Source organism: Parus major, chromosome 7, assembly GCF_001522545.3.
Source record: "Parus major isolate Abel chromosome 7, Parus_major1.1, whole genome shotgun sequence".
NCBI lineage: Eukaryota > Metazoa > Chordata > Aves > Passeriformes > Paridae > Parus > Parus major.
Window position 1 is genome coordinate 23,153,827 of NC_031776.1, and position 9,197 is coordinate 23,163,023.

The following is a 9,197-nucleotide window of genomic DNA, read 5'->3' on the forward strand; positions in this document are numbered from 1 at the left end:
CTGCTATAGTAAAGTTTATGTTGGATCAGACTGTCCTCAGGGATTTCTGCAGGAAGATTGAAGAGGCTGCTGAAAACTCCGGAAAAAGAGTGCAAATGGGCCATAAAAATGAAGGCACGTGGGAGGAATGATTTTTTTCCTTTGGCCGAAACTTATGCAGAGACTTTTGTTCACAGATAAAGTTCTTGTCCTGAGGAATAATCCATCACTGAGGAATAATCCATATGAATGCTAGCAGATATGGCATCATTGCCAGAATGCTTGTTAATTGTGGTCCTTCCAAATGTGACCAAGAAAGGGTTCTCCAGCTTCCTTATGCAACAGGAGAGGGAGATCCCTGCTCCTTTTCCTATTATAAATTGTCTGCTCTTCATGGGACTGTCTGCTGAGTCTGCCCTGTCAAGCTGGTCTGTATTTCACTTGAGCCCTCAATCATCTGTTGCCCATTTTGCACTCACTGGTTCAATCTCAGGCTCCCATCTGAAATGTGAAAATTAACTGCCCTAGAGGAAGCCAAATATTTTAAGGCATCATTTACACCAGACTTTTTTCAGACAGAGAGTGACCAAAGGTCCATGGATCCCAGTGGAATTTGCAGCCCACAGCTACGGAGCAGCTCTCCTGGAATTTGCTTTTGTGGGAGGGCTGTGCTTTCTTGCCCTGTTGCCATTACCATCCTCCTGCCAAACAGCACACAGCTGGCTGGCATTTTCCCGGGACCATTGCAAGAAGGGCCCTCAAAGACGTGCTCAGACCCAAGGAGCACACCTTGGGTCTGAGCGAGTTCCTGTCAGCCTGATATGCAGGGCAAAAACTGAATTAATTCCTGATGCCAAAACATGCATCCCAACACAAAGATGTCACCCACTGGCACGAGTGTGTTGAGTCACTACGTTTCCCCAGTCTGCAAAAGCACAGGAGTCATATGCTCAATATGCTGTTTCCAGCAAAGACCCGTGAGGGTGCTGGCTCCTGCTGTGAGACCCACGTGCTTCATTCAACCTCCCAGTGATTCTTCTGAGGAATCAGGACCAATGCAAGGCATGGCATGTGGCTCTGACTTTCCCTCTTCCTCTCTCAGCCTACCACAGCACGGCTGTGAATGGAAGATAGGAAGACTGCAGAGAGAGCCACATGCCCCAGGTTGTGAAACTTGGTTCACAAGAGGCTGTGGAGATTACCTCCTCAAGAAAAGAAAAAGGGAGGAGGGCAGGGGGAAAAGAATAGAAATGATGGTTTGGACCAAGTTCAGGCCTTTGATGTGTGCGCTGAGTTTGGGAGCCCAAGAGACACTTGTACATTGAAGGCCTCACTATTTCTGTACTGGGCACAGACTCTGTTTTCCCTCAACTCCTTCCTGGATTGTTGCATCTGCTCTTATTTCAACTGCCATTTTTAGGCATGTGCTTTAATACTACTTTTTATGCATCTAGTGTAATACCACTTATTATTTCCTTTAACATTGAGTGAAACAATCCTTAGGGTCAGCCTCGACTCTGTGGACCAGCGTGTCCCACGGCTGTTCATCAGATGGCAGCAAGGACTCTTGCTGGGGCATCCACGAGCAATGCTCTGCCTCTGCCAGGTGGCAAGCAGGGCAGAGAAGGGAGTCAGGATACTTCCTAGGGAAAACAAGGGGAAAGGATGTGCTGTTCAAAGGGTGAAAATGCCTCTCCTCACCAAAGAGGTAAGGGAGCTAGGGTGGCAGACTGGCAGTGAGGCCCTTCAGCTCTTGCTCTGTGTACTTTTGCAATTACTGCACAAGTGAGAGAATAGGGACCACTGCTGCAAGCCATCTGTCAGGAGTGCCAGGGAGATCTGCCCCTGGCTCACAAACACCACCTGTGTTTCTGCTGTGATGGCCATGCCTGTCTATCTTAAGGGAGCCAGCAACTGGAAAGCAGAGGAAGACGGAAAAGGGGAGGTAAAAAAACTGTTGGTCCTAGATGGACAGACAGACGGATAATTATTACTTTTAGAATCCTGGGGGACAAGTAAATTGCAGAGAAAGCTGTAATATGCCATAAAATTAATATCTCTAGTTGAGGCTGTGATTTGACACAGGCAGGAGAATTATGAATTCTAGTTCAAGAGTCGGTATTATTTTAGTTTACCCTTGAGGATCAGGATTCACAGGCTGGAGACAAAGTAGATGTTGTATAAAAACATTTCCCCACTAGTAAGAGGGTGTTTCTGTTCTTCACTGAGGGGCTTGTGTAATGCACAGTTTTAGGGAGGGCATTTGGTAGAACACATAAAATATATCACATTACAGGTGAGAATATGTGGGATCCAAAGTTTTGATGTGTCTGAAGTAAGACAGCTCTGAAAACGGAGATAACTGGGTCAATGACAAAATGTGTTATTTTAATGCCTTTGAGGTTTTGCTTCTGATGAGTATTTGCGTCCTCACCCCTCTGACTTAGGATAGGAGAGGGGGTGTCAAGCAGGAATTGTCAAGCAAAGGCAATGAGGAGAGAGAATAACTTCAGCTGCAGTGCAAGGGAGACACTTGTCAGGGATTTAAGAGCTGCAGGAGACTGGGGAGGACAGTGGCCTCAGAAAGAGGCACCAGAAGAAGGAACTGGTTGAAGAAAAGCCAAGTGACATTTGACATCTCTGTTCTCTTCCCTAATTGCTACACACCTTTAAATAAATATCCTCTGACCAATGAGGAACATTCTGACTTGTGAGAGCTACCCCAAATTGCTCTGTTCATCCACTAGATCCACCCATGCAAGAGCATGCTCCCAAGAGATCAGGAGGAGGCACAGCTCAATCCAGAGCCAGAAGAGAGCAGCCCTTAATACTTCTTTGCCTTGAGCAACAGCTTTAGACAATTACCCCCAGTCCTGCATCCTGCACACCACCTCTGCTGTGCTCTGGACTATCATGGACTGGGTTAACAAAATAAGGCTCTGAAATTCAGCCTCAGAGGAGGTGGCAAATTGGCAAGCCAAGCTGGGACCTGTTTGTGGGAGCAAGCTCTGTCATCGGGGGAGTGAAGCCATCCATCCCCCCTGTACATGCACATTGTCCTCTCCATCACGCTGGGGACAGAGGTGTCCCAGCAGCAGCTGCAAGTCACAAAGGATTTGTTGTAGAGAAAAAGCAAAGGCCAAAATATACACACAGGTTGCTCTGCAAGAGCTGATCCTCCTACTTGTCAGCAGTGTAACCGTCTGGAAAAGTATAATTATTATAAATGTAATTAATAGTGATCTGGGAAGATTATAACTTTCTCTCCCTATTCTTTCTCCCTCCCCACCCCCCTTCCAAACTTTCTGGTTGTGCTTATTTTGGCAACCCTAAAATAGTAATTCGATGCAAACTCTGGCCACAAATCCAGTGGAGCTTGATAGGCTTTAAACGAGGGGAGGGGGGGATAGGCAGGGGTGATGGCTTTAATAACTGTTCTTGGAGAAAGGCCATTGATGTGTTTTCATTACTCGGAAGAAAAAGAAAGCCAGAAAGAAAACAAGTGGTAGGACAGCCATTAGAAAATAACTATGAGTGGGGGTAAAAAGAAATCCAGGGAATTCCTTCAGGGGTATAATCGTGAGCCCACATCCAGGCCAGTTACTGGTGGCTGAGAAGAGGATGTATCCAAGCAGGGTTTGAGGGCCCCTCTGGTTTGGGTCCATCCCCATCCAGTCTTGCATGAGCCAGCACCACCATCACAGAACCTGCTGTCCCCAGAGTCTCAGCAGGACCCCAAAATGCTTCATGCATCTCTGATCTTACAACATTCTGCAGACCTTCAGGGATGAGGCTTCATGCTTGTGTCAGGGATGGGACAGAGACAGGATATTTTCCTTTCACATCAGGGAAGCTGAGGCTGTAAGCTGCAGTCTGGATTAATTTGGTGAGGACTTTAATTGTCCTTTGAACAATACAAATGCTCACTGTGAGTATTTAATGAAGGCAGCTGCACACAGGCATCCCACCAGCAGAAAGTTTTGCAAGAAATCAAGGTGTGATCATCACAGGCGGGAGAGTTCTCCCTATTTAAAAGGACTATAAATGGTAAGAGCCAGAACTTGCTATCCACAAATCCCAGAATAGTTTGTCCATGGGAACTTCTGCAGCACCTCAGCAGAAGACAGGCTGGTTTCTGAGAGCTCTTCAGAATCAGGCTATAGGGATTATGTTTCCTCATCCCTAGAAAGCCTCCAAACCATCCATACCAGTCCTGTCAATGGTGCAGCCAGACACCCACTCACGAGACTCTCCATGACAATTACACCTCCCTGCCCTTCAGATAGGGGTTTTGGTGTGTTCCTGGTGGTAACACTGATTCATACAAGAATACTTTCAGGCACATGGCATCACAAAAAGAGATGAAAAGCCTATATCCATCTTGGCTCATGCACAGAGCAGAAGGGAATCCAGAGTGGATGAAAGATGAAAAAAGAAAAAAATGAAATCAGCAGGGCTCCAAGAGGGTATTTTCATGCCAGCTCCTCAGGCATTATGCAAAGGTTCAGGAATGAACGTGCACAGAGCAGGCTTGGAGGGAGGTCACAGCCAGGAGTCATCTCCTCGAGGTAAAGTACTCCTCTCTGCTGTTAGTGCGGCCAGCAGCAGGTACATGACCACAGAGGCAAAGGACACCCCACCTCCACCCAACACACCCTGTAAGGGACTTCAAGATTCTCAGTCAACTCCAAACGCATTTTCTGCCTTGAATCATTATCCAAGTACTCAGAACACGTAAAACCTTACACAGGCAGAAAGGAGTATCCTTCTTAGGATTTCTTTGCTTCTTCTGCTAGGAGATGTCCTCTCCTGCCGCAGCAGCAATCTATGGTATTTCTGTGTCACCTATCACCATGGCACCCACATGCACAGCACCTTTCTAGAGCACCTGAGTCTATGCTAGAGAGACTTGGCAACCCCTTGTATTTTATTGCACTACAAGGTAAATAATTAGCCAATACCTCCAAAAGACAGCAGGCTAGGGCATCTGTTCAAATTTCCCAGAGACCATCTGAATTTATACTCTTTCTTTATTTACACTACTTTTTCTCCTGGTTATTGATGATGTTTCTCATTTGTTTTTATTAGATGCAGGTGTTTTCTGCACTTCAGCTGGGAGCACTTTCCCTTTTCAGCCAATTTCAGATCTACTTTTTGTCTCAGTCACCTTTTGACTGTGATACTGGAAAAGCAGAAAAAGAGAGAAGGAGATACTGAGTTTTGCTGCCTCAGCAGATGTGTGTTAAAGTGCTTTAGTGATTCAGCCAGTGTGTCTGCCTGAGGCCAAAGGAGAGGCATTGTCTGAATCTAAAACAATTAATAACAAAAAAACAATGTGGGCAGCATGAAGCGGGGGAAGGTGGAGGTGGAAAGCGAGTGAATCACATGGATATTTCCAGCTTGCAGAGCACCTTGACAAGATCTCCAGCCACTTACAAAGACAGCCCTTTAAGTCCACCCTGTCCCCTCAGAGACACAAAAGCCTCAGCAGTCCTGTTGCACAGACAAGGGAAATTGAAGCTTCTTTTGCAACTCATCCCGAGTCATCAAGCATCTCTCCCCAGAGCCAGACTGCACCTTTCCAATGCCCTAGGGAAGCAGGAACATACCTGGCCACATGGCCATGGCATGCATGCCCTACTTGCTGCTGGGCCATGCACGGTGCTGGGAGGGGCACTGAACTGCTCACCCCACACTCGGGTCCTTGACAGCCACCAGCAACACGATGACCTCTGCTCTCCACTCCAGGAGAGGTGCAAAGGGGAGCCTCTGTTGTCTGCTCATGATGAAACATCTGTCTTTTCCCTGTTAGCAGAAGAAATTAATTTCGTCTGTGCTCAGGCAAGAGGAATTTGTCCCCTGAGCTATTTCTGCTTCTATCATTTAAACATCCAGAACTGCCTTTATGCTTCAATCCTTGTGAAAGTCTCTAAGGAAGGACCTCCTGATGCCCAAGGTCTGATGTCCCTCGCTTACTGAATCCCCCCACTTTGCACCCCAAGCTGACTCGTGTGGGCCACTGGGAGGTGGAGGCACCCCAGTCACCCATCACCACTGGAAATCTTGGCAGCTGAGCCCTGATAATGTGAAACAGAGCCAACACAGCCCTGCAGAACACCCAGGCGCTGATCTGGTGGGGGGGGACTCCATTTCTACATGTGGTTTAAAATTGATACCCCCATGAGGCATGTTAGAAAGCAAAACATTGATGCTGTCTTCACTGGAAGCATCGGTTGCTTTGTTTTTTTAATGACACAGAAAGCTGCTTGCAAAGAGATAATTTCATTCAGCCTAACCCTTGCTGGATGTGGAAGGAAGTCCTTGGAGGTGACTCTCCAACGTATCCAGTATGCCACCTAGCCCTCGCTAGCTCTACTACATCCACTGCTGCGGGATGGGCTGCGGGATCCTGCTGGAAAGGGGCTCCCAGCGCGAAGCTGAGAACACTTGTTGGGGTTATCATCACAAGCAAGAAGGCACTGTCCAAGGGAAGAACAAGTATCTTGGGAAGAAATCACATTTTACTTTTGACACTCAACGCAGTCTCCATGCAAAGTGAAATACTGTGTCGATATCTGCACCTCCTGCTGGTGTTCATCTCTCCTTTCCGCACTTCTGTCTCAGACTTGTCCCATCAGTTCTACTTCTGTTGCCTGTCGTTTTTGCCTCCAAGGATTGTAGAAGTATTGGCTTTTTCCTTTTTTTTCAGAACAATGCTTTGGGCACCTGATTTCACAACTCTTTAGTGTTTTTTAATGCTTGCTCATGAGAAAAAAAATTATACATTTTCCTGTATAAGCATTATTTTGCTAATGAGTTTCAGATCTACAAAAAAACGGACAGTGGTTTTGGAGGGAGAAGAAAAAAGTATCTTACTTTGTATCTGTCATTCAGCTCTTAATCTTTCTAGATTGTCTGAACTTTTTTTATGTTATAAATGCTTCCAAAACACACAGATTAGCCCAAACTGATTAAAGTACGTGTTCCATCCTCTTTATCATACCCAGGAAAGTCACGCTTTTGCATATTACTGAGACTACCATAATGAGGTGTAACATATCTGATATGTTAAGAACAGTAACTGCTTTCCAAATAATTATTTCTCTTTTTGCAGCAGAGCTATATGTAACACATAGAGCCTATAGCAATGAAATGCATTAGAAGACACTAACAGAAACGTTGGTTTCCTCTGAACACTCTCTGTTCACTCCCTCGAAATAAGAGAGCATGTCTTATAAACATAAAACATGATTGTGATCTCCCCTGGAAGAGCACAAGCCAAGAGAAATGTGATCTTTGTTAGCTGCAGGCTCTCCTACAGCTCATGGCCAGCCATACACTGCACGCACTCCTGTGGCTGTCTTATGTTGCCAGGGTAGGGGGGGTTTTTTGGTGTCAGCAGAAGATGCCATAAAGACAGACCTTGTGAAGAACATGGAGAGAGCACAGACCAGGGGGTCATCTGCAACTCCATCCCAACTGCTGGCTTTGGTGGTTCAGTACAGGTGGCAGCCCTAAGATCCCCATGGCTGAGACTACTTTCATAAAATGAGGGGAAACCTGCCAAGAAGGCATCTCTCATGGCTAAAATATTGTCATTTTCTGGCTGAGGATATGACTCAGTTTCCAGGCAAGCCTTTGTGGATGAGTGTCCTCACAGCACAGCACAGGAGTGAAGCGAGGGTGGCTGCAAGACAATTTCACATGACCTGGGTTTTGGCCCAAGAGAAATTTCCCGGAGAGCCCTAAGTCAGAGCAGCTTCCCCTGGGATCCCTTGCAGGATCTCTTCCCCGTGGCAATCCAGCCGTGCCCAAGCCTCCCATGCCAGGGCTTGCAGCTGGGCTTGATGGAGGCAGTTCTCTACATGCCTCACCATTTTGTGTCTCGCAGGTAGGAGTGGGAGTGAAACCTCTCCTCCACCCCTCAGATACTCTCACTGTCTCTGTACCAGCTATTAATACGGGGCACTCTGTTTCTTACAGGGTGGATGAGAGAACGAGGAAAGCTGTTTTTCTCCTGCCCTAAGCCCTCTCACAAAGTGTTTCCAGATCTCCAGGTGAACAGTGCTCGCTCTCTGCCTGGTGCTATTTTCTGCAAAGCACCCATTCAGACCAGTGGCAGATTCTCATAAAAAACAGCAGCAGGATGCAATTAATATGCTGTAAAAGCCCTAAGTGTCAACTGGAGAAACCATTTTAAAGCACTTCAAGATAAAACCCCTGGGGAGTGCTTTTCTTACCTTAAAGGTGCCTATTTTTTTTTTCCAGTTAACTGTGATCTAAGCAGAGATTCAGGTAGTAATAAATAAAATCTCAGGGAAAACTCTTGGTAGAAAGAAAAGCGAAAAACCCCCAACCACACTTAGAAATGTTGTTTTCTTTTTTGAAGGGCAAGGGGTAAGAACAGGAGGAATTTGATCTTTACTACTGAGTCCACACGGGGTAGAAAGGCAGTAAAACAAGGAACACCTGAGAGGTGCAAAGAAAGCCTTAAGCTGAAAGTTTTGGAGAAGAAGGAGTTAAATGTTTTTAAGCAACCATCCGTCCTCTTACCATAGATAAGGGTGCATTCTAGTGGCAAAATCCATGCAATGCAGCTGCACAGATGACTGATCTAAAAAGAAACCTGGGGAATATGAAGCTTTGGAGGAGTGTGTGCCTGTGTGGAAGGGGGGGTTGACTTGAATCGCACATAAACCTCACTCAGAATTAGCTGATCCCTTTGAATTTCCCACTGCCCTGCTAGATGCTCCAGTGCTTGAGCTTCTGAGCAGACTCCCACCCCTGGTTCTGCTCACCCCCTGCTCCAGGTGTAACCCCTGAGCACAGCTGCGGGGGCTGCACACCCAAGTTTTGGAGATTCCCTCCCCTACGCTTCCAGCTTCCCTGCTCCTAGAGATGAATGAGAACTAAGGGAGGCAAGTGAGAAGGACCAGGGCCGGGACAACTGTAACTCTGAGGAATGCAGCGGTGGAACAAAAGACAACAAACCCAAAGCTACCCAGGACAGGGGATGAGCACTGCAAAGCGCTTTATTTTTTGCTTTTTTTTTTTTTTTTCTTTCTTCTCCCTCTCCATTTTGTGCGGGGCAAGAGGCAGAAGAATGAGCTAAAACGTGCAAATTTGACTTCACATGGCAAAATTCCCCTTCTTTTCTGGCATGCCCTAAGCAACAGCGAACTTTTCCAAAGAGGAATCTAACACAGTCCTTACAGGCA